This window comes from Chaetodon auriga, chromosome 3, assembly GCF_051107435.1.
Source record: "Chaetodon auriga isolate fChaAug3 chromosome 3, fChaAug3.hap1, whole genome shotgun sequence".
Lineage (NCBI taxonomy): Eukaryota > Metazoa > Chordata > Actinopteri > Chaetodontiformes > Chaetodontidae > Chaetodon > Chaetodon auriga.
The window spans coordinates 7,651,085-7,675,593 of NC_135076.1; the positions used below are offsets into that span (position 1 = coordinate 7,651,085).

The 24,509-nt window shown below is 40.9% G+C and overlaps 1 protein-coding gene across 1 annotated transcript in view; it reads right to left on the reverse strand.

The window, feature by feature from the left end:
* Positions 1-13,441, reverse strand: part of brinp3a.2 (bone morphogenetic protein/retinoic acid inducible neural-specific 3a, tandem duplicate 2) — a 49,801-nt gene extending 36,360 nt beyond the window's left edge. Inside the window, exon 1 of the mRNA XM_076726430.1 lies at positions 12,684-13,441. The gene's annotated coding sequence lies outside the window, so the exon portion shown is untranslated. The remainder of the gene's footprint in view (positions 1-12,683) is intronic.
* Positions 13,442-24,509: the final 11,068 nt, after the last annotated feature.

A 24,509-nucleotide genomic window follows, 5' to 3' on the forward strand; every position in this document is an offset into this window, starting at 1 on the left:
GGGCTGGTGGGGAAATAAGTAAACAAATAAAAGACAATCACAGCATTTTGAAGTTGAATGCACTGTGATGTGCTATGAATCCATCTGCCATCGGAGAGAGAAGAATTTAGCTCATTTTTTAGAACACAGTATTTCACATTTGTTATGAGTCATTGCCTCCTGTGACTTTGGATTTCCATATACAAGACAAAAACTTCATTTGAGGAAAAAGGGAAAAGTTTTGCAGACTTTATGAGTAAAGTTGCGCATTTCTGTTGCAGACTCATTTTGTGATGTACAGAAATATTCTGATTTTAACATCCTGGCCAGCACATCTGCTTCTCAACTGATTCTAAGTGTTGATTAATGATTGTAAAAGTTACCATACTAATTGTGAATTCATCTCTTTAACTCAGCAAACAATTGCTGTGCTGCTGTTTTGAAAATGATACTCATCATACCTCAGCAATGCTTTATCATGACACTGTAATAGATCTGTTAGGAGTTGTGAAATAGAGGAAAAAACACATTCACACACACACACACACACACACACACACACACAGAGCCACGTTTTTGTAAGCTAAACTAAAAAGTCTCGGTTGCTGTGTTTTATCCGACTACATGCTGTTCAGAGTGTTGTCCAGGGCTCACATTAGTCTCCATCACCATCTCGAGCCCCGTCAATCATCTCCCCCGCAGTGACACGCTCCTTTGCTGTGTGTGTATGTGTCGGTGTGTGGGGGGGGTTTGAGTCCCATTACAGTATTCTGATGACAATCTGTCAAGTTAACTCAGCCATATGACCGTCTGTGTGGGTGTGCGCACATGTGTGTGGGTTTCAAAAAACCTTTCTCTCAGACAACGGAGCAGACAGCACGGGAAGAGCACATATCAGCTGGAGACGGATGGCGAGGAGAGGAAGAGATTTCAAATGTAAATACTATTATATGTTCATCCACAGAGAGACAGAGACAAAGGCTGATTATTGAAAGTTTAAGCATGCAGGGGGACTTTGATTTAGCAGTTATAATAAGATGAGATGGCAATTTGGAAATTGATTTCAGTCTGACTTCACTGTCATTGACTCCAGAGTGAGTGGGTGTGTGTGCGTGTGTGTCTTCATCTTTTAGTGAGCTATAATTAAAAGACTTCAGTGCCAATATACGCAGTGCTACTGTTTATTTCAGTCTAGGGCAGGTGCAGTTCCCTTTAAAATGTATGTTCAAGTGAAGGTTCACGTCATTAGCAAGAGTAAAAGTCATGATCCAAGTTTTTGAGGTCTTTCATAATACGCCGCAAATCCCCTTCAAAGCTCCAAAGTGTTTTTTCAGGATCAAAAGACTTGAGTGCGGTTTAATTGAAACTCCATAATTTGGCTACCGTCTCAAGCTAAAGTCTCAAGTCCACGTCAAGTTTGAAATTCTCATTTTAGTGACTTCAACCTGCACAGATCTTAAATTTGCTGACAAACAAAGAGCACACATCCCGCACATAATGTCTTCCACCAACACACACAGATGTTTCCAGCCCTTGAAAGGCAGAGAGGAGGACAATCAGTAAACAATGACCAGAGTTAGAAAACCCACACAGTCCCTTGTTCCTGTACTAAGATAGAAATGGATTTGGGTCAAAAACTGTTGATGGCTGGTGAATTAATGTTGCATTTTTGCAGAGAAACCAAAGAAAGTGCTATACTTGGATGATATGGTGATTCGTAGACGTGAGGAACAAGACCTCTGCAGAGACAGCCAGATGAGATGGAGCTTTATGAGCGTGAGGTGAATTTTGCTGGGCTGTGGCTCTGCACTGGAACCTGCACTGAACTGGATAAAAAAATAATTCTCACTCCTAGCACTCTTTTGCTTTGCCATTTGCGCTACTATCTTTTTTTTACCTTATTGGTCCTGAATCCAGCTGTAAAGATCACACATTTGTAATAACCTCACTGGGGTAAAATGGGTAGGGACTTGATCAGAAGGCCAATGATTACCTTTCTAGATATATATAGATATTTATGAAATCACATACTACATTATTTTATATCCCAATTTGGTCCAGTTAATAATCCCCACTATAATGTGTACCTGCTGTCTGACTCAGGTCAAAGTCTCCAGTTTCAAGTCTGCAGTTCAGATATGCACACATTGCACTTGATCTCATGTATAGCATGGAGTGCGTGCATGAATGCGGTACAATTCTGCACACCACTGCTGCAAACAGTAAAACAGGGGCAGGAATAAAGTTACCCAACACTGAAACAGAGCAAATTCTGCCAAATTCTCTTTTAACTTCTTCTGTTGTTGACGCAGTTTAACTGTGAACGAGTCCTTTAGCCATATCTGTTCTCATTCCAACAGTGCTGAATAGTTTATTCGCGCTGAGACAGAGGACCTCTGTCTTCCCAGCTTTTCTGTCATCTTCTGCCATGCTCTCTGTTCGAACTTGAGCATCCAACTTTTCTCTCTATTCCTTCAGCAGCAGAGGGACACACAGAGAGCAGAGCCACACTTTGTGGGTGTTCTGACAAAATCTGACATTAAAGTCGCGGCTTACTATTATATAGTATCAGGTTTGAGTGCAAGCTGCTCTATGACAATAATGTATGGCAACATGTCTACACTGCAATAAAATTGGCATCAAAACAGCTACAAGTATATCTTTTGTCAGCTGAACCCAAAGCTGCCCTCAGCTTCCACTCTGACTAAATATTATAGGTGTAACACTGCCTTGCTTTACATGGCGCATGTTGTGTATAGAGTGACCTCTCAGAGGGGAGTGTGTGGCGTGTTAATATCAAAATAGAGCACAGAGGTCATATTAAAAGACTCTTTAATCCTATCATCCAACAGGCAGCTTTCCAAAAAGCTGATGCTGGCAAAACACTGGGCTCTCTCTGTTCCCTGTTGGCCACTTCCTCTCTTTTCCTTCCTCTCACACTCCTTTGTCTCTTTCTTATTGTCTCCTCTTCCTCTAACAACCCACTCTCTTCTTCCTCTGCATTCTCAAATACCTTTAAAATCCACTTTGGGCTCAAATCCTCCATGTTTTTTTTTTCACACACTTGCTATGACAGTCCTGTCAGTAAACATTCATTGTTTTCAGACAGGTCTGCACCAGCCTTATAATCACATTATCACCCAAACAAAGCCATCCACTAAGCCTCTGTTATCAGCTGCCTGGGTGATATCAGATACATGCCATTTTCACTTTACAAGGGCATTATGTCACATTTCCAGCCTTATGCAAACACTGCTTTTCATCAGACAATGTTAAAAATGTCCCTCCTTGAGGCAGGAAGCCCTCACATAATCTTAAAACAACAAATCAAATGTTGGGCGATACAACAAGATGGAATTTTCAATTCAAGCAGTAGACAAGCGCCGGGGCTCCAGTGGATCCACTCAAATATGATTTTACACAACGTGGGCCAGCAATAACCCGGGGCTGTTTGGAACCTCTGTATAAAATGAAAGCTCTGTTTGTTCCTGTGAGGTCCTCTCAATGGAAATGTGAGCAGAGTGCAAATGATGGGGGAATAGATTTTCCCACACACGAATGTAATGAGGACTTGCGTTCCCTGAACAGGCAAATGCCAAGAACAATATCAGTGAAAGGCAAGATGTGGCATCTTATCGCAAACACAGCCTTTTACCAATAATCTGTGTAGATTTTAGCTATCAAGTGACTGTTTTGTTTTCCTAATGTTTCGGTAATTTCCTTCCACATTGCCAGACATACTCTCAGAGCACCAAGCTAATCATTGTTTTAAGTTAAATTAAGAACAGCATGAGCTTTGAGATGAGATTTTTTTTTTTTTCTTCCTGTTGAAAATTTTATGAGGAACCTCAAGGTTTAGAAACATCTCTCTGGTCAAACTGACAGTCAGCATATGCCCCCCATGCACAACTGCCTCAGCCTCGTCATGTGACGCCACAACTTTTCTTTCATATGTTTAAAAAATGTCCCACACATTTGCACAGGGGACATAAAATGCTTCTTTGAGCAGGGAGCAAGCATAGAGATTGAAATTTATCTTTCAAATGACACCTATGACAAGGTCCTGTTTATTTCCGCAGGCAAGAAATATCCATTTGGAAGTCTTTTTTTGTTCTGCCAGTTCGATCGAGAGAGGAGGGTGTTAAACAAATGGCCATCCGAGTGAAGTACAGCCAACAGTGGATCAAACTCTACAACATTTTTACGCCCACTGCCCATCATAACGACAGGCTATATTCAGTAAGCACCACTGAATATCAAATACTTCAGCTGCGGAAATACTTAACAAGTCATTGGTAATGACTCCTGTCATATGCAAGGTTTAATGTCTTGTCATTACTTGACCAAAAGACCCTGCAGATCAATGGCAGCACAAAGAGTCCCACAAATCCCTGCTGTTTTCTTCTCATGCCATTTACTTTTTAATTAAAACTTACACTGTGCACTTGCCCAATGGTTTCAAAATGAAGTTCTCTGAGAGGGATTGAAGACATGCTCTGTTAACCAAAGACAAACTATTTGCATGTTGCTTCAGTATGACTCTATCTTCACACGACAGTCGTTCGGGGAATGGAAGCAGTTCTTGAAACAGGACTGGAAAACATGATGTGTGTTGGAAAACCATCAGTCACGCAAAAAGGTAAACACCCTCATATCTTAAAACATATCTCAAAATGTTCTTCCCTGAGGCATGATGTTAAAAAAGTAAATGAAATGATGAAAGAGGGAGTCAAAGGCTTTTTTTCATTACAAGGACTGGTGGTTACATTAAGGTATGACACATGCACAGTGTGGGCCCGGCATGTCCTGCAGCTATGTCGAACCTCTATGTGAAATGACAAGTCTCTTTGTTTTTCCACTTTTCATCTGAATGATCAAGAAGGAAGCATTCAAAAAGCATTTATTTATTTATTTATTTATTTATTTTTTACATATAATGCTGGCTTTTCAACTGATACTGCTGTTGGAATCTTGGAAGTTAGCGTCGCCGGGAAAGAAGTGAAATGTTCAGTAGACATAATTTGACAGATTCCATGATTGCTGATATTCTTGGTATTATTCAGCACTTGGTTTGAAATTACAGTATGTGATTGATTCGGAGACTTGAGCTAAATTAACTAAATTGCCTGTGTTGCCACTTTGAGTTAATATCTCAATTGATTTTGCTAAAGAGAACAAATTCAAAACAAGCTCATTTATTGGCCTCTTGTACCAGTCTGCTTTTTGCGATGATGATTTATCTGTCTTCACAAAATTTCGGAGCACGTCTTTCAGGCTTTGCGGCACCACTTCCTGTAACTTTGTGCCAAAATGACATCCTCCTTTCCTCCAGAGATACGGGCCTGGCTACTGACTGCAGTGTTGGATCTTGACTCTCCCCTGTTTTTTTTGGAGGATACGGTAAGCTTGATGAGATGTGGGAACTCCCGAGCCTAATCTTTCTTGAGAATTTCAGCAGCCGTTTTCATTGGAGACCGGGACAAAGCGGAGCATTCAGCCCCTAAACATCTGCTCGCCTTTTGTAGGATGACAGAGCTGTAACGGTCACCTACCTGAGCTGTGTGTGCGTGTGTGTGTGTGTGTGGTTTCTTGCGGTGTGTGTCCATATCAACGATTGGAACACTCACCACAGCAGATCCTCTTTGTTGGCAGTGCAAGTATGCAAATTGAAATGAGTCTCTTCTTGTGATATCGCACAATTTGAACACATGTGAGGAAAACGATGGTGGAAAGAGAGATGGAGGCGAGGCGCGTGCTTTGCAGGAGGTGGCTGATTAAAACATTTCATTAGAATTTCTTCAACAGGATCCACTTTGTAACTTGTCTGCAAGCCAACCCCAAAACCATCCTCAAAGTAGGGAAACAGGAACTGATAAACTTTACATCTTCCCCTCTGTGCTGACTAATGAGGTTTTTGGCCCTAATTAACCCAGTTATCTTCCCTCCTACAACTGTCAACAATACCTCTCATACCAGCGCCAGGGGTAAAACGCAGCCTTTGTGAAATTATAATATATGACTGCCAGTTGCACTCATCCGGCTGTCTTACAAACAAATACAAAGGATGAGCTCCCATGGTGTCCCGAGAAGAAGACATCAAAGACCAAAAATTCCATGATATATGCACTTACACTCACAGGCAGGAATACATATGCACAGGTTCACATGATGCAGACCAACATGCGAATATGACCATCCAGCATGAAGAGTCAAGGCAATAACACATGAGCAGTAGTGCTCGGTTGCTGCAGGGAAGGTCAAATGAAAGTGTGCATTTAGTGTTGGTGTGTGAGGGTGTGTTATTTTGCACAAACCGTTGTGTAGGTGTTTTGCAGACGGCTAAATTTACTCTTGAGCCTTCTGGAGACATTGTGAACCTAATTTAGTGATGGACTGTCCTCAAGAAAAAAATGAAAAAAAAAAAAAAAAAAAAAAAAAGCTCTCCTCAGCCACCTGAGACACATTTCTTAAATATTCAGCACTGTGGTCTTCACGTCTAAATTCAGATTTAGAAAGCAGACACGATGAAGCATAATTTCATGGACATTAACTCAGTTTTTTAAATAATTCCTGCTTTTATCACAGTAAAGTCTGACTTAAAGTTTGATGATTTGCATTTTGGCTGCAATATTCGTTATCTCTTATAATCCTCTTTGTATGTAAATGAGTTTTACTGAAGTCACACAACAAAGGAACTTATTTACATTTGTTATTTACATGGGCTGCTGCTCTAATGATGTAGACTACTGTATATGGAGATACTGTGTATTTAGTCTGGTTTTTAATAGGACAACACAAACTGTAGCTTTCTTAAACCTTGTCTTTTAATGAAATTGGCTTCATTTCCTCATTGTTCGGGTCCCATAGACCCCATTGTTATATGGGTAAATATAATAATAATGGCAAAATCAACTGGTTTATTTTTACTTTTTTCTTTTCTATTTGTCTGATCTTAAAACCCAGTATGTAGCAACCTCTCTCCACCCTCATTTGTGAACGACTGAGCCTTTCCAGGATGCCCCTTTCATACCTAATCATGATATCATCACCTGTTACCAATGAACCTGTTTACCTGTGGAATGTTCCAAACAGGTGTTTTTGGAACATTCCACATCTTTCCCAGTCTTTAGTTGCTCCTGTCTCAATGTGTTTGAAATGTATTTCTGCATCAAATTCAGAATAAGCAGATATTTGAAGTTGATGAGGTCCAGCTTTTAATATATCGCTGTGCTGTTTTCAGTGGTCCGTCTGTTTGCCAAATGTTTCTCGCAGAAACAAATGTACAGTACGATATTGTCCATAGGGTCATTTCTTACGTTTTGGGTCAATTAGGTTCCAGGGAGGTCTGCTTCATAAAAAGTATTGTGAACATCAATCACAAATACAGTGTATGAAAATCTGTAACCTTGTTTTACAGCTGGAGGCTCTGAGATCCCAAACAGAAGTAATTTTCCGTAGCCAGCTTCTGAAACATGTCATTAGTCATACTAATAAACAATTCTCCTAAAATAAGTAAAAAGCCACAAAGTATCCAGCTTATAAACAATGTTAAGTACGTTTTTTATCTTTTGTCAAAGATAGGGCCGGGGTCTCCAGGACCCCAAACACAACATCAGGATTATGCACTGTTTAGGTGATGGTACTCGGTTATGTGCCAAATCTGTTTGCTTTATGTTACTGTTACATTTTGAATAAATCAATAAACTGGCCTGAGCAACTGTCACAAATTCACTATAGGACTTAACAGTGGTACAGTTTATTACAGTGTATTGCTTCGATATAGGGAGCAGAAGCGTATTTTGCATCTGCCTTTGGAGAAGCCCATTTAGTATTTCTACCACTATTTACAAAATAAGACAGCAGCTTATTAAGGCAGAGACACTCTACAGCAGACGTCTTCTAGGCCAGCAATGAAACAGACCTGGAGGCTCATTACAGAAAATTTCATAACTGCTTGTCCCATCTGAACTTAAGTTTCAAAAACAGCATAAATCATACATTTCTACTACAGAATAAATTCCTAAACTCATGGCTGCATCCTCTCCTATCTCACATCTCCTATCCTATCTTGAGAAAATCCTAATTCAAACTGTAAACCCCATTCTTCAATCACCACTCATCCTGTCATGCCTGTATTGCCTGTGTTTACAATGTACATGAGACCAGACTGCACACTGGCTAACTAGCATGCTATAATGGATAAGACACCCAATTTAAGCTTTGATGATTAATTGTGTCATATCTTGGGTGACCACTGTGAGAGGCAAGGCTGGGAAGTTGGAGACAGATCTGCAACCTCAGTCTGGAAGTCACAGGTGGGAACATTTCCTGCTTGGGGTCATGTGAATAGGAGCAGGGATCGCTAGCTTTCCACCTCAAGGCCTGCTAACATTTCAAGGAAAATGCCAGTGTGGCTGTGTAGTGGACGGCGGCAGTGACATAGGGACCACTTATGGCATCTATAAATGTTGCAAGTGCTGCTGGACTGTCCCTTGCTCCATCTGTTCAGGCACTGCCATGGCAGGTGTGAAAAGGTGCAACACAGAAATATTCCTGAATGCAGTTGCATGTGTGAATAGTGAAAATCACTAGCGGCACCTGAAAGGTCATCCCAGTAATTAACCCAGGTCCTAACAGGGTCTATGACTATCCAAAGTTAAGATTCCTAACAGAAACTCCATTCATCAGACAGCTCTTTGATTGCTCAGTTCCTATCCTAAGATTTTTCTTATCTTATTTTACCTAAATGCAATTAGGAAACGTGTTTTTGTGACAACAAAACTCCTAAATGTTATCATAAACTGAGATAAGGTAGGATTGCAGATGTAGGAAGTTTCTGTAATGAGGACCTAGGCCAACAAACTCTTGCTCTCACAAAAGCTAGATGGAAATTTGGCTGCAGGAAGCAATAAAATGATAACAAACTCAGCAAACCCTCCTTTTTTTTAACACAGTGACAATTCATTGTGAAAGATGGATAGCAACGAGCCCAGTCACCTCACACAGTGGCATCAAAAAATCACAATCAATATGCAAAGATGAAAAAAATGATCCAAAAAAAAGCTGTCTTTCGTCTATTCAAACTCCTCCAAATCGATTCTAAACAAACCTTGATTTTTGAGCGCTGACAATCAATAAAAGTATGTTAGTACAAGCAGGAAATGCGTGTGTATGTGTGGTTGTCAGATTGTAAACCCAATGTGTGTTTTAGTTCTCTTTGATGGCTGTAGCAGGAATTGAAGATTAATTATTTAGACAAATTCGCTCAATTACTCAGCTCGTGGTCTCTGTCAGTGTCTGTGCATGTGTGCAGGTGTGGGTTTGAGCAATTTAAAACTATGCGTGCATTTTTTAATCTGCCGGGCTGCTGTAGTTAATCATTATAAGCTATAGTACATAAAAACTGAAGCTGAAAGCAAACAGGGGGAGAAGTCACCTTAATGATTGCTACCCAGACTGTAAACTTCTCACTTTCAGGTTTTTATATGGCTGCATATCACCAAGTGGCCAAGAACATACAGAGAGCAAAGCTTCTATAAATCACAGTAAAACACAAATAAACCTCTTCTGCTGGTGGCCTTGTGCAAACAGGGACACAGGTTGCTCTTAAATTAAAGGGATGGTTTCCTTCCTCACTCTTCTCTCTGGCTTTTTCTTTATTTTGTTTATGTCTCCTACTGCTACACTGGCTTCTTGATCTGCTTTTCTTACTTCACATCCTTTCTCTATAGAAGAGGCAGGCCAGGGAACGTACAAAGCATCTATTCAAATGGCAGTTTTCATGCCATCTTATTTGAGTCTCAACCTTTTACACTTTTTGTGGAGGATAATAAAGTGATCTTGTATGCTAACGTCCATTTGGCTTATCTGTAACTGACGATGCAAGTAAGTGGAGCTTTGTATATTTTGTTCAAGAGATGGTGGCATTTGAATCTGAATAACGGATGAAGCATTCACATCTTTGCAAGGAGGCATTTTCTGAAAGATCAGGGTTCAGGAGCTGTGATGGGATGCTTTTAAAAAAGTTTATGGATTTTTTTTTTTTTTTTTGTTTCGTTGATTTTCTGTCCTTTTCTTCTTCTTGACGTGCCCTTTAAATGTAGAAAACAAAATGATCAACCATTTTTTGAAAGAGAACCAGGAGACATCTATTCTTATTATCCGTCACACAGAGTGTTCGCGTTACTTTAACCACTTGATCTCCAAAAATACAACCTCACAAGTTTCTTGTGAAGGCAGCTTCAATTGTGATTTGTTGTGACAGTAATTTGGTTGATATTAGGGATGAGTTATGTGAAGCACATGTACTGTTGCAGCCATGCTTAGTGTATGGGTTTGGCCATGGTTATGACAGTTGAATGTCTTAGTCATCTGCCTGTTTTATTCAGAAGTCTGCACTTGATTCGTAAAACATAATATGAAAATTACTGCATTACTTTTCGTGACAGGCTGCAAATTAGCCGTAAGAGCAGTCTCGTGTCTGTCCGTTAGAGCGTGCCTTTACAGAATATGTTCAGGCTCAACATTCAATTAACAGTTGCCTCATAGAGATTTTAGTTTAATGCCCCAGCCGCACTTAATCTGAGAGATTCTATTTTAAGGCCCTAGTCAGTCTCAAATCCCTCAATGAGACATTTTTTCCCCCTTTTTATGATTTTCTCCTCTTTTGCTTTTTTCTCATCTTCTCATCTCTTCTCCTTTTCCCATCCTCTCCCTCCAACCGCTCATCTTCATCATTTTAGATTGAAGTCAAACTAGACGGTTTGCTCATTATCATAAAATAATGGGCTGTGGATATTGAGCAGATCCTGGCAAAACTTGACCCCTAAGTACCACCAAAACCTGCACAGTCAATCTTTTCCTCTTCTATTCATCTTCATTTCTTTTTTTCTTTCGTCTCTCCTTTCTTTCTCTCTCTTATCTTCTTATTTCAGACTCCAGTTTTACCTCCCTCTTCCAGCTCCCACTTCCAGCAAATAGCTGGTATGATCAAATACACTGCAGTGGTATTTCACACAGCGAGGGCCCTCATTCATTAAGTCAAACACTTGTTAGCATTCTACCCACCATCCCACCCACCCCCTTACCCAAAGCTAAGTGACGGAGAACAATTCCGCATCAACCTGAAACTGCATTTAGAGTCTTTTCATTGCCCGGTGGTGTGTTCACAGTGGCTGTGGGAGGGTAGTGGAAGGGTTCCTTTCACTTCCTCCCTCCACTCCCATTCTCTCCTCAGCCATCACACCTACGGACAAAGCCTCACCCAGTTCTATCAGGCAGCCAGCACTTAACTGTAAGAACAAGGTGCTTTCTTGGGTATGTAATTCCTCCTCTTGGCATTAGTCTCAAAGTCTATAGATGACTCCCTGCTCGATCACAGTCGCCATGTAAAAGTGTTTTTCAGGCTCAATTTGAGTCCTTTCAGGTATACGTCCATCACAGGCAGCTGGTCCAGTCATCAACACATACCAGCAAATACGCACTCTCACAGGCATAAAATTAGACACGTAAACATCAAGCCTGTCTGAACATCCGAACAGTGAGAAAATGTAGAAATGTGACAAGCTGTTAAACTTCTTTCTTTTTGTGGGGCAGATGAGCCATATGAGGAGAGAAATCTCTCTTTTCATAGGAGGAGACAGTGTGCCTTTCAGGCCTAGACACGGTCGGGTTCACCAGTCTCCCAGGATAGATGAGGACACCTCTGAACAGTGGCCCTGTTGTGGCCCTATAAAAAGTCTGAGGCTTTGGCACTTCTGCCTAACACTGGCGAGTGGCAATGAGAATTACAGCAGTGATTCACTGCTTTTTTTTTTTCACCATAAAGCTCAGCTACAAAACTACCTTCCTGTCACCGGAGCGGGTTATTCACTCTAAGATACGGGTTTAATATCAAGTTAGACTTAAAATACTACACATAACACCTATGCCAGCCTGCCCTTGGGCGAGTATGATTGCATTTAAAATGTTATTTGTTTTCTTCGAGGGCATTTGGCTCATTATCCGAGCCTCCACTGACGATCCCATAAGGCTGCCCTGACTCATGTGCCTGCTTTGAGGGTGCTGCTTGAGGGTGAAATGTATAATTATGGAACCAGTGGGACTTTTTTTTCCCTATATTTTCCAGGCTGAGAGCGAGTAGGGTTGTCTGCCTCGCTGGTGCTTGGCAAAAACATGCAGTGTGCACACATCAGCGTTCGAGATCTGATCCTCTACAGGCGAGAATGCCAATACACCCTTAGGAATATAGATTAGAGATGTTAGTTGGAAAGGCAGAGAGAGGATGGCAGTGTGTGAGAGGGGCAGGTGGAAAGGAGGCAGCTCAGTGAGAGAGGTTGGAGATGAGTCTGATTGTGCTCATGGGGATACTGACAATGAATGAAAAGCAATATTGTGTATGTTTTCCTGAAAGCGGCAGCAGATTGGCCATGCATTCATATACATGTGCAGGTGTGTGTGTGTGTGTGTGTGTGTGTGTTTCTCTGTGGGAGTTTCTGCTTGCATCATGGTCAAGCTTCAGAGAGCATCCCATGCATGTCACAGCACAGCAGATTTCAAAGTGCTATCCAGGCCAAGAACACTGCTGCTATGTAGAAAATGAGCAGAAAATATCCACAGGTAGGTTGTTTAGATGTGTATGCATTCTGTTTAACATTCGCACATCCAAATTTGACAAAAACATATGCATAATAGCGAGAACTCACCGCGGTTTGGAACTGCAGACAAAGTTTAACTCAGTATTTCCCATTCTCCCGCTGAAGCTCGATGACTCTCAACTCTCGAAATTGTAGAAAAACTCATTTCACAGTTTGTCGGGGCTCAATAGCAACTCCGCGGAGGAAAAGAAACAGCACTCCAAAAACACACTCAGGGATCCGAAAAGAGGTAAGAGTGCTCGGTGAGGAAGGCTGCTCCGGACCAATCCGTCGCACGGTTCTACACCAGTGAGAAACTTTGACTTTCGCAGGGGGTGAAAAGTCGGCTTATCCCAGTGTAATTCAGCGTTCCTAGAAGCCGAGGCTTTGACCTTTCTGGGGATAATGACTTTACAAAATGAAATCATCCAGCAGGAGATGTAGTCAAGAGGAGAGACGAGGAGAGGAGGAGAGAGAGGAGAGGAGGAGGAGGAGGAGGAGGGGAGAGACTCAAGGAGCGCAAAGGGGCTGTCGATTAGAAGATTAAAAAGACGCGTTTGCGCATTTGTTTCGGGCAGAAAACCGGCGGCGTCCAGCGTCGGACAGATGCGACGGAATGTGGCTACCGGGACGCGGACAGCCGCCCCGCGAAGATGGCTAAATATCCCGTGTTAAATTCCACCCCAGCGCATTTTCTTTTTCTTTTTTTACTTGACCCGCCTACTCCGCATCGCTGTGTGGAGGAGCAGGAGCGGAGGATCCAGAGGCTGGAGAAGCTGCAGGTAGGCGCCCAGCATCAGATAACAGGCATGGGCGCCTCACTTCTCCCCTGTGCCCCTCTCTCACTTAGTCACATGTTTAAGACACAAGTAGCTCTCTGTAATAGCTGCCAAAGGAGGGTAGAATAAGGTAGGCGACGTGGCGAGAATGATAACAAGCGCTTTGGAAACAGTCTCCCTCTCTCCTTCTCACTTTAAATGAAAAGCGCTGGTGTGCACTAAGCGAAATGACACTCTTGTCATTAACTTTATGCCCTAATATAGTTCCTTTAATGCCGCAGTTATTTAGAAGACATGGGCAATGGAAGTAATTGAATATCCCTCATAACTGCTTGGCTGGTCCACTCCAAAAAAACGCCTCCGGAGAGGACGTCAACATTTAAGTCCTTATCTGTCTGAGCTGTCACATTAGTCAGAGGAGAGCAACGGTGTTGAGCATAATGTCTAATCCTCTTTGGTTTTGTCTTGTGGAGCATGCCGATGCATGAACCATGAGTCATTAAGTGGCAAGGCAAAGGCAGCTCTGCTAAAATCACCATGCAGTAGAGACTGTAGCCACTGAGTGACTGAATAGATGCTGGCATTTTCATAATGACTATGACAGCACACATTATAGTAACAGGGATCAGCGCTGTTAAACTGCATGCCCAGGCACCTGGTTTCATTTCAGATTGCACGGATCAAATCCGGTGCCAGAGTGTGTAGGATCTGAACTGACTTGATCAGCGCAGGATCTCTTGGCCTTCATTGGGGCTTATTGCTCTGCAGGAAAAATTAATATGCAGTGAGAAAAAGAGGGTCTTTTGTGTGAATTACATCAGAAATACAATTTGAATTCGTCGGTTATGAGGCCACTCTCCTGGGTAAGTAGCTTTGGTGGCTGACAGTGCATTCCAAACACTTGGAAACATTCAACATTATTTTTGTAATTAATGTTTTCATGTGAGATAATGTTATCAATACTGAAAAACACTAAGACATGTGACTAATGTGCTGCATCATATAAAACACTGTGTGTGTGTGTGTGTGTGTGTGTGTGTGTGTGTGTGTTGGGAGGGGGGGTGTCCTTGGGTTGTTTGTTAACTCTTGATTCTGTTGGGATTAAAGAAAAGAAACTAAATCTACCCAGAAACAGCAGAAATGAATCTGTGGAAGCAATCAGGTCTTGGAATTCTTCTGGCACAGCAGCCTCAGTGTGGTTCTAATTAACCCAGTTCCCCATGTGTTTCAGTGTCCATTTAGTATGCTGTGCTGTGCTGTAGCTGTCCGTGGTTCTGAAGTTGATTTATGTCGCGTCCCAGCAGAGATTCGTGCCAGATTCGGTGTGACACAGACTGCGTTTCATATTCCTAACTGTCAATTCCGATCAGGATGGTGCCACAAAAAGTGACAACTTGTTAGAAAAATCTCATTAATTTAACCGTTTCCTTAAGTGTATCCATCCATCTGTGTGTTACATTAACAAAAAAAAAAAAAAAAAAAATGACAGCGCTGTTCTTATCCCGATCCATTTATCATTTCCATTTATCATTCACATTAAACCCATCCAGCTCTGAGAACGCTGTTGTTGATGATAAGCGTATGGATGGGCGCTGTCCGTGGTCCTGAAAGACCAGCCTCACACTGTTTGCAGCCCCTGGGATCACCCAAGTTTGACTTTTAGATTAAAAACTGCTTAAATGCTTGATTGGATAAGTGCTTCAGTGTATTTATATTTGCAACCAAGAGTGCTCTTCTTACAAAACAGCAAACTAAACATAATAATTTCTAACCACTTTATCTGATTATGCTCTGTATGACAAAACACTTAACATTTCACCAGAAGTTTTTTTTTTTTTTTTTTTTTTTTGTCCTCGTGTCCCTTTTTTCTTGGCCGTGACCCGCTAAGTACTGTAATTCCATTAATTTAGCTATCGACCATTAATGACCTCCATTAGCATATTAATGAGTGATGTTCATGAAATGGATCTCCATCATGTCTGGTGGAACTGAAGCAACCCAGTGGATTTGCTGCTCCAGTGTCTGTGATGAGCGAGGCTGTGTAACTAATTTACACCTTAAGCACAGCCTCATTAGAAGACCTGGGAGTGTCTGGAGAGCATTGCATTCATTTTAGCTCTGTGACTGTCTGGACCGGTGCAGAAAATATTCCTCCAATAGAGAGAGGGCTGTCACGTGTAATATTTGGCCTTTTTCGCTGTCATTCTTCATTCTCTAATGCCAGCGTTCTGTTCAGAAAGGAGTTCACGTCCATGTCAGCTATGAGTCATCCCTGAATCAGAGATATAACCTTTTTGGGGGGGTTGTTGGGTTTCGCTTGCATGCTTGTTTGATTTTACATTTTTGACAATAGCAACTTTAATACACAACGGGATCTGCAATTCCTCCCCATCCTGTGTTCCGTCTCAGTTGATGGTACTGTATAGCTGACAGGCTAACTCTTAAGCAATCCCTCCACAGTCACACACAAGCTGAACCCCCCTATAATTTGACCTTAGCCGTCTCCAATATCCCTCAGGCAGCCATGGAGGACAGTTGATTCAGATAACTCCATTCCACTGGGCCTGTGAAATGAATTTAGGTCTGTTCAACTAAGGGCCCATTCATTTTGGCTCCATTTCACCGTCTATCATTTCCCCAGAATGCCATCAGACCAGCAGTTATCTATTCTATATTTAAAACAGCTAGGATTATTTGGTGCATGGGATGAATATACTTCTTACAGATTACCTCAAGCTATCTTGTGTTACCTTCTATCTGCTGCTGCACTACAGATTCAGTATTAGAATATAAGCCAGTGCCAGCGGTATCATACCCTGTGTATTATAGTGTATGCTTATCACTGCACACCCAGGACAAAAGGTTCATGAACAGAAGGAACTTTTAAACTGCTCATAGGGAATATTTAACTTTTTGTCTCACCACAAAGCCAATGCTGCTGCTTCCCCTCTTGACTTTTTAAGAAGGCGAGTAGCAATCATCATTATTTACACTTTATTGAACACAGCGAAATCTCAAGAGTAAGTCCATTGACACTTTCTCCTCGCCGGGTGCTGAAAGAGATTTGACGAGACTCTTCAGGGTTAATGTTTTAATCTACCGGAACTTCTCATGATATCATAACCAGTTCCCAAATGCACCTTACTGTTGTACTTATTATGCCATAAACAACACTTTGTGTAATGGCCAGTGCAAGGCTTAATGATGACCCTGATGAGAGGAGGAATTAAGAGGATACCAGAGGCAGAGTTATAAAGGTGAGATAACCTTGCTTTTCGACTGGAGGCAACATCAGTAACACTGTGATAGTAATCAGTGTTTTCATTCGAGATATTTATCGTGGCATGGCAGCTTCAGTGCTTAACAGTGTGGCCGCTAATTCTGTGGGATTGCAGGATTGATAAAACATCTGTGGAGGGGGATGAAGAAGGTAAGCTGCTTTGTCTACCCTTCAGTAAACACACATCACATTTGCAATTTCGTACAGATAATGTGCTGTTCTTCTAAACACGCATTCACTCGTTCATATGATGCCAGAAGAACTGCCAGCTTTGAGTACTTTAGCAAATTTTGAAGTCATAACTGGAAATACAAATTGTATTTTCTTTATGCAGTTAGAGAAGTAAACTCTTGACAAAAAAAAGTTGTTGGCACAAATCCCTGGACAGACTGAAAAGAAAAAAAAAAAAACATTCTTGAACATCAACTACAGTCAGAGTGCCCTTAGGTTAGGCACTGAACTTACATCTACCCCAGTTACGCTGTTCATTGGTTCACTGACGAACAAAACAGCGCTGTGATAAACATTTTCACAAAGAATTCCCACTGCAACCACTCCCTCGTTGTTGCTATAATGTATTCTTTTTATCACGTCTAGTATAAGCGTTTACAACATTAAAATTATATATATAAAAAAAATAATAATTACAGTCTGCAGATCTGCAGCACAGCTGGTATCCATCTTTGTAGTGATGCACTGCAACAGTGTAGACATTATCAGTCAGTTCTCTTCCAGAAAAAAAAAAAAAAAAATGGAGAATTGAGAGGCCAAATATGGACAGACCAGTGTTCCTTTATACCTGGAGTATGCTGCCATGGAGGAAGCCTATCATTGAAACCCAATGAACAGATAGCTTGAAGATTTATCAGAAATGATATAGTGCTGTGAATGAGAAGGCTATGGCTTCTCCATTACCCATCCATCACCAATGATGTATTGCAGATAAACTACCAGGCAGCAACAAGCTCTTGCTGAGAGGCTGACCTCGTTGATGAAAGCGAAAACTCCCCCATGGCCATCCCAGCATACACAGCCCCCTCTTTTCAATACAACAGTCAGAGCTTGTCTCTGTACAAGGGAACTCATATCAACACTATTACTTCTTGGGCTTGGTGTGTGTGCACTGCCAGAAAAGCCCAAACACACAATTTGTCTCCAGACAAGGGATGGAAAGTCCCTCTCCTCGACATCAGTGCTTGAAGGTGAAGCCAAAAGGCTATTCTCACACTGTGCAGTTGATGTGCGTCTTCCCTAACCTGTACCTCACCTGTTCAAATAGCACCTGGTCTTTGGTTCTGGACTGCAGCTGAGCCTGCATTTTGTGTTTGGATGTAAATGTTTGATGACCATGAGTTGAAGACAACCTGTCCCGAGCAGTGTTTAATTTTGCATTTCAGCAGGACCAAACAGAGCACAGGGCAGACTTTATTTTGAGCACGTTGGTGCTCAGAGAGTACTTCCATCAGTAAAATGCCACATTATCAACCTAAGTCAGTCTATAAACACATTATACCAAAGAGATGAGTCATCTTTCAAAAAAGCACAAAAAAGCATGACCCTCAGCAATATTGTTGCATAATAATATCCTGACAGCAGTCCCCTTGGACGTCCCAATTGAGTTTTTAGCCCACAGTCCTGATTCAAGTCCTTTAATACTGGGTGTCTGCTGATAGAGGTCAACGCAATATTTACATTTTCTTTTGCAGGTCTACTATAGCACAGCTGCACAGTGCATGCATTGTATAATGGCAGCATTAAAGTTAATGAGCTAATTTATTATGTTTAAATATTTTGTTCATGCCTCTGCGTTAAGGAAATATAGCCCTGTCACAAGTTTCATTTAATGGTTTCGAATAAAATTTAACACAGTATGTGTTTTAATGATAATGAGTGGAGTGTGGGTTCGGACAGCCTTTCTGGTTCCTCAACAAAATACTCAAGGTCAAATACAAAATTTCAGCCAGTGGCACTTTAAACAAGATCAGATGTCAAAAAGATTTGATTGAAAACAATCTTTATTTGTTTGTGTGTTTGTCAGCAGGGTAACAGAAAAACTATTTGACTGATTGACATGAAACTTGGTGGAAGGGTGTAGCATGATTTCATGGGGGAAATTATACAATAACTAGCACAATTGTAACAATATTTTTTCCTCAAGCCAAGGTTGTAACAGGTAAGATTAGGACCCAATAAGTGCACTACCTAAGCATGGAAGTCTCTTAGAGTCTTAGACAAGGAAGGTTTGATGCGCCGTCTAGAGCGAACGACAGCTTCAGGAAATGTTTGGCAAGCCCAACAATTGACAGTTCCACTTAGTAACAGATCCAGGAAGGGCAAAGCAACAAACGTAGTCAGGTACAGAAGGCTAAGGTAATTACCACAGGGCAGGAGAGCAGACAAGGTCAGAGGCAGGCTGGGTCGATACCAAGGAGGCAGTCCGATAGTGAGTGCTGGAGAGTCTTGTATGAGGGCGAACGAGTGAGACTGGGAGAGCAGCTTAAGTACTGCACTGATTGGTGATGAGTCTCAGGTGTGCCCTCAGGTGATCGGGCAGGTGGGTGTGGATGAGTGGTGAAATGGTGCTGGCTGAACAGGTGTGCAGAGAGACATGGCAGCAGGTAAGGAGCTGGCAGAGTGTGACAAAGGTGTTTTTGTATTTCTGTTTTTCACAAATGTTAAGTATCTGAAATATATCCTATGTAGATGTATATACTAATTGCACAGCTGAGATGACGGGGCTTCAGGTTGGCACAACCAGATTTCAACATCACTCTAATAGTTTTGAAAACCAAACATATATAGTAATTGTGCTTGCAGATTTGTATATTAAGGAAGAGTGGCGCTATTGGCCCTGCCACTGGTCATTGGTATACCAACGATGTTGCACAAATTATGTATATATTATATTCGCAGTATATATATTATATATGTATTTTTTATTTCATTTTATTTCATATACACACACACACACACACACGTTGTTGTTTGTCGTTTTCTTATATATAGATGTTGGTAGAAGCTAAAGCATTATTAAACATTTTTGTCTGATGTTTAAGCATGTAGATGCCAGTCCTGGTTCAATACAGAAAAAGTCCACATTAACTTGAAGCTTGAGACAGGATGTATGTAATTTCTAAAATAAAATTAAGGTTGTTTCCTAAACATATAAACAAATATGCAGTACACCCCAAACATGCACCCCAACCAACTCCCAATGCCTTGCATGCAGTGCACAAATGTAGCACATCCTTTACTTGAAAACATTGCTTGAGAATATAAGACAGGAAGCAAGCGTGTTTACCATCACTACATATTTAGGAAACCAAATGAGTATCATGTGAATAGAATTTTTTGAAGACAGGGCTTGGTATTCTCATACCTACTTTGATAGATATGGTTTGTTTCACTTGCTAGCAACAAGCTTCACAAGGCATAAGTTATGCTGAAATCCATACTATGCCACCAGTTCAAGCCATCCATTGTGCAATTAAAAGCCCAACCATTAGGAGTCATTTGCACCAACAAGGAAGCAATCCCTCAGTGCTCTTCAAGACCACGGACTGTCTTTATTGGATCTCATGATCAAGCCTCACTTACCCATGATTAGAGCTGGTCATCACAATTATCTGCTTTTACTTGCCCACACATCCCTACTTTTAGTGTTTGTTAATCATCTCATTCAGTTGACATTGCCCTGATGATATGTCTTATAAAAATGCAATGTGGTATTGGGATGTACTTCTCATTATGTCCTCAAAAAGCCGGCATTTGACATGATAGAAAAATATGATCTCATGTCTCTGTTTTGCAGGTTTCTGAGGACATAGATTTCACTCCCTCTGACTATAACTGGCATCAGAATTCAACTTAGCTAATAGAATAAATCTATGAAATCACATAACCACTTCATGATTTAGCCAGGGAGGGTGGGTTTTTACAAGAAAAATCTGTCTTTCTACAGATGAGGAGTGTAGGAAAATTGAACGGTTTCCTCGTCTTTCTTTTCTGTGTTTTCTTCTTATCCAACCTTTTGCTTCGGCAAGAAGAGAGTAAACAAATGACACAAAGCTGAGTGGAAGTCGTAGAGATAAATTCTCAACCTGTGGTTTGCAGAGGATTGAGCATTGGGACAAGTTAAGGCATGTGAAGTGACCCGGTCCACATTACCCCTGTCACTATCTGTATTTCCCAGCTTGGCCTGATAGATCCATGGGCCCTCTGCTGACAGAGATAATACAAGGCAGAGAGAAAGACTGTTTGGTGACAGCATTGGGGAAAGCAGAGAAGAGTGGGGAAAAGCAGAGAAAGGGGGAAAGTGCATGACTCAGCGAAAGGTGGCGCACCATTAAAATTAAATTTACAGCTGGTTTCAGACAAATCTGTAAGCTCTGTGGCTGTAGGCAGAGGTGGCTGGGCATTTGGAGGACATTACAAATTGACACCCTACTTCTCGGGACTACTGAATCATTTATTACACCTACCACTACTTAAGCTGTCGAAGCAGTGATGGGTTTGGCACTGTGTTGTCCACAGTTAATTTATCAGGGATGAGCTGGCTGGTGCACTGACTGCCCAGTCCTCTGTTGAATCTTCCTCTGTCATTAAAGACGTCAAAATCTCCAGCTTTCATTTCATCAGTAACGCTGTGGGAGAAATTGCCATGAATGTGTTTGCTTAAGTATGTTATAAAAGGCGTTTATGTGTGTACTGATTTTGAATAATCAATATTATAATGTACTGCTGCAGCTTAGATGCTTATTGTTCCTGAGTTAAGTCGTAACAACGTCAAAAGTTATGGTCAAGGTGGGGGTTTTAATTTGTCAAACAGTGTGGCAGGTACCACATCACTCCATGAGCAGTCGATTTCTCTCTGGAAAAGCCTGAGTGTGACTGTGTCGCCGCGGGACACTGGATGTGAGTATGAGCTGAATTACTCCTGACTTATACCACTTTGCCATGCAGAGCATTTATTACTCTAGAAAAGGGGATTTTTAAGCATCCAAAACCAGCAGACAGAAGAAAAAAATAAAGAAAATGCATGGGACCTGAAGGCTGTGTCATCTCAGTCTGTGCACGAAACCGTGGATAGAGCTGATGAATTTCTTCTGTGGACTATGACCCCTGATTAACCACACAAATTAAAAGCATAACTAAAACCTGGCTTTTCCCATTGAAGTATTACTAAAACCAACGCTTCAAACTTCAAGCAAAGAAATTGATTTTTTTTTTAACATTACCATAAAACCCTTATATCTTTCTGCCCAAATTAATTACTTCAATTACAGTGGAGCTTAGCGGAATGGATTTGCATTTTTTGGCCATAGAGCAAAAGCCACTCACTCCTATTTTAATCGTCATTTACTTATGGATACCAATGAAATAAAAATAAAACTGTCCACAAATAGGGTTTACTCAGGCTGATTTAGGGTTGATTTTTACTTTGCTTTACTTCCCTGGTCATGCAGTGAGGTTTGTACTGGAGGTTCACACAACAATCATGTGATTTAGCTCATACATACAATAACTTTTACCATAATATTCTCTGCTCATCTCTTGCTGCACTGTTCTCTGTAGTCAAATGAATCCAGTGTGTCCAATATTTACCTGATCATCTCCTGATCATTCAACAATCTCAATACACTGGTTACAACAGAAATCTGTCAGTTTTGTCACATTTGCTGCACATCGCACATGTAGCAATTATGGCACAAAAGTTGAAAATAAGCATCAAATCCAAAAAAAACAAAAAAAACAAAAACAAAACAGATTGAGAATATGAAATGGAAAATGCATATAAACCCCTTTGGACAAGATAAAACGGAAACAAGTCTGTGTCCAATATCTGCACAGATTTCCTTCAGTTTCAACTAAAAAATGTCAAATACATTTCTTGTTTGCTATCAAAAGTCATTTTTCATCATTCAGAAAGGAGGAATAAAAGGTCTTTGGCGATACATCCTTAGCCTCCAAGCCTCTGAGTGGGCAGGCAGTGAATGTGTTTGACTGACAGGATACCCAGCAGGATAATCGAGGCACAATGTAAACAAAGCTTGTAGGGTATAAGCCAAGGACAGGCAGCATCGTGTTTGCAGGACCATTTAGCATCTAAACTGGTCGGCATGTTTTTAAGCTATTCGGTGTGCTACAGCTGACTAGATAATTAGCTATGTAGCCTGCAAATGATGTCAGCCATGTGCTTTTCCTCAGTGACTGTTTGATGGCTCATTTCGTAAGAAACTGTGCAACCTTAGATACAGTAAGTTTTAATGTTTGTAGGCAGGTGACACAATGTGTGTTCAGAGTTTTTATTGGTTGTTGTGTATGTTGTATGTATGTGTCATCATCAGCCACTGGGAAAAAAAGTGAAACATATACATTTTCTAATCAGAAGAGAACTTTGCCATCCATTACTTTAAATTAAATTTAAAATTCTGCCCTGGTGGACATCAATAAAGTTAAACAAAAAAATAAACAAACAAACCCCCCCCCCCCCCCCCCAATATTTCTCATTTCCATTACGCCTGAAAACACTCTTCAGGATAAATATTTGGAGAGTGTTTTCAGTCATTTCATTTGTTAAGTGTTGCTGTTGCTGTTTTTGCAAGCTGAGTTGATGATTGCCACAATAAATATTAATCAGGGGAAATGAAGTTGTAGGAACAGACTGTCACACTTGGTACTGTCTAGCAGCAGAGCTCAAAACCATGATCATGACTGCGAATTAAAGCACAGCATTGTTTATTGGTCTTCTGAATATTTATTTAAAATAGCAAAAAAAATAAAAAAATAAAAAATGCTTTTAGCAATGTCGTGGGCCCGACATTGACACATCATCATGTTTTAAGTTGATATGGCAACTTGTTAGCAAACCGTTGCTTATTTACTCATCCAGCAGTTAAGGAGCAACATAATCATTCATTTACAGTCATGTTTCAGACCACCAGGTGAATGTCACTCTCCTGTAGCTCTGGTTTTGGTTTCCACCAACTCCTGAGGGAAATATCTGACTCTACCTGCAAAACTCTCCACTGTGTTGACCATCGCTAACTGTATAGTAACAGTAAAGTTGCCCAGTAGCTAAACAATGAGCTGAAATGCACATTAATCTTTGGGAAGCAGAGTGGAGCTGCAGATTCAGGGGATTATTCTCTGCAGGTTCATCACTGTGAGCACCCTTTCACATTTTATGCATTGTTACTATAAAATTATTATAGCTGCTTTAATTAAGGGTCATCGGTATTACAAGAGGCTTCAGCACACCCAAGAGGAAATAATAATGACGTGTCTCAATAAGTCAAGTAGACCTAATTGATTTTCAACAAACAAAATCTGTAGTCAAAGTCACAGAAAATATTCCAGTTGTCCTCACTTGCATAGAAAGAGAAACATTTCTGGTACCCTTCACATGCATAGAGTTTAATGAACTGGTTATCAATTAAATCCTCAGAGTACAACCTAAAATAGAAAATTTCGAAAGCGCATGATCATCAACCTGAAAACAAGGAAAGGTCATTGCTAGAAGCTTTTTTTTTTTTTTTTTTTTTTTTTTCTTGGACCAGTGAACTATTAAGTCCAAACTCAAAGTCAGTTGTGTGATATAACCGCCTGCCTCAGCAATATAAGTGGGTTTCGTTTCCACACACAGATATCTGCTGTTATTGGGACATTGCAATGTGGTGATTTGGCCTGATTTCAAGACAAACTTTCATCCATCAACATTTATTTAGAGTTTGGATGTTGGACATCTGTTTTTCAGGGTTTTGGAGAATATTTACTGAGAAACAGAGCTGTCGCCAGTCTCTGGCGTTATTGTTTTATCCCCACTACAGACAAGGG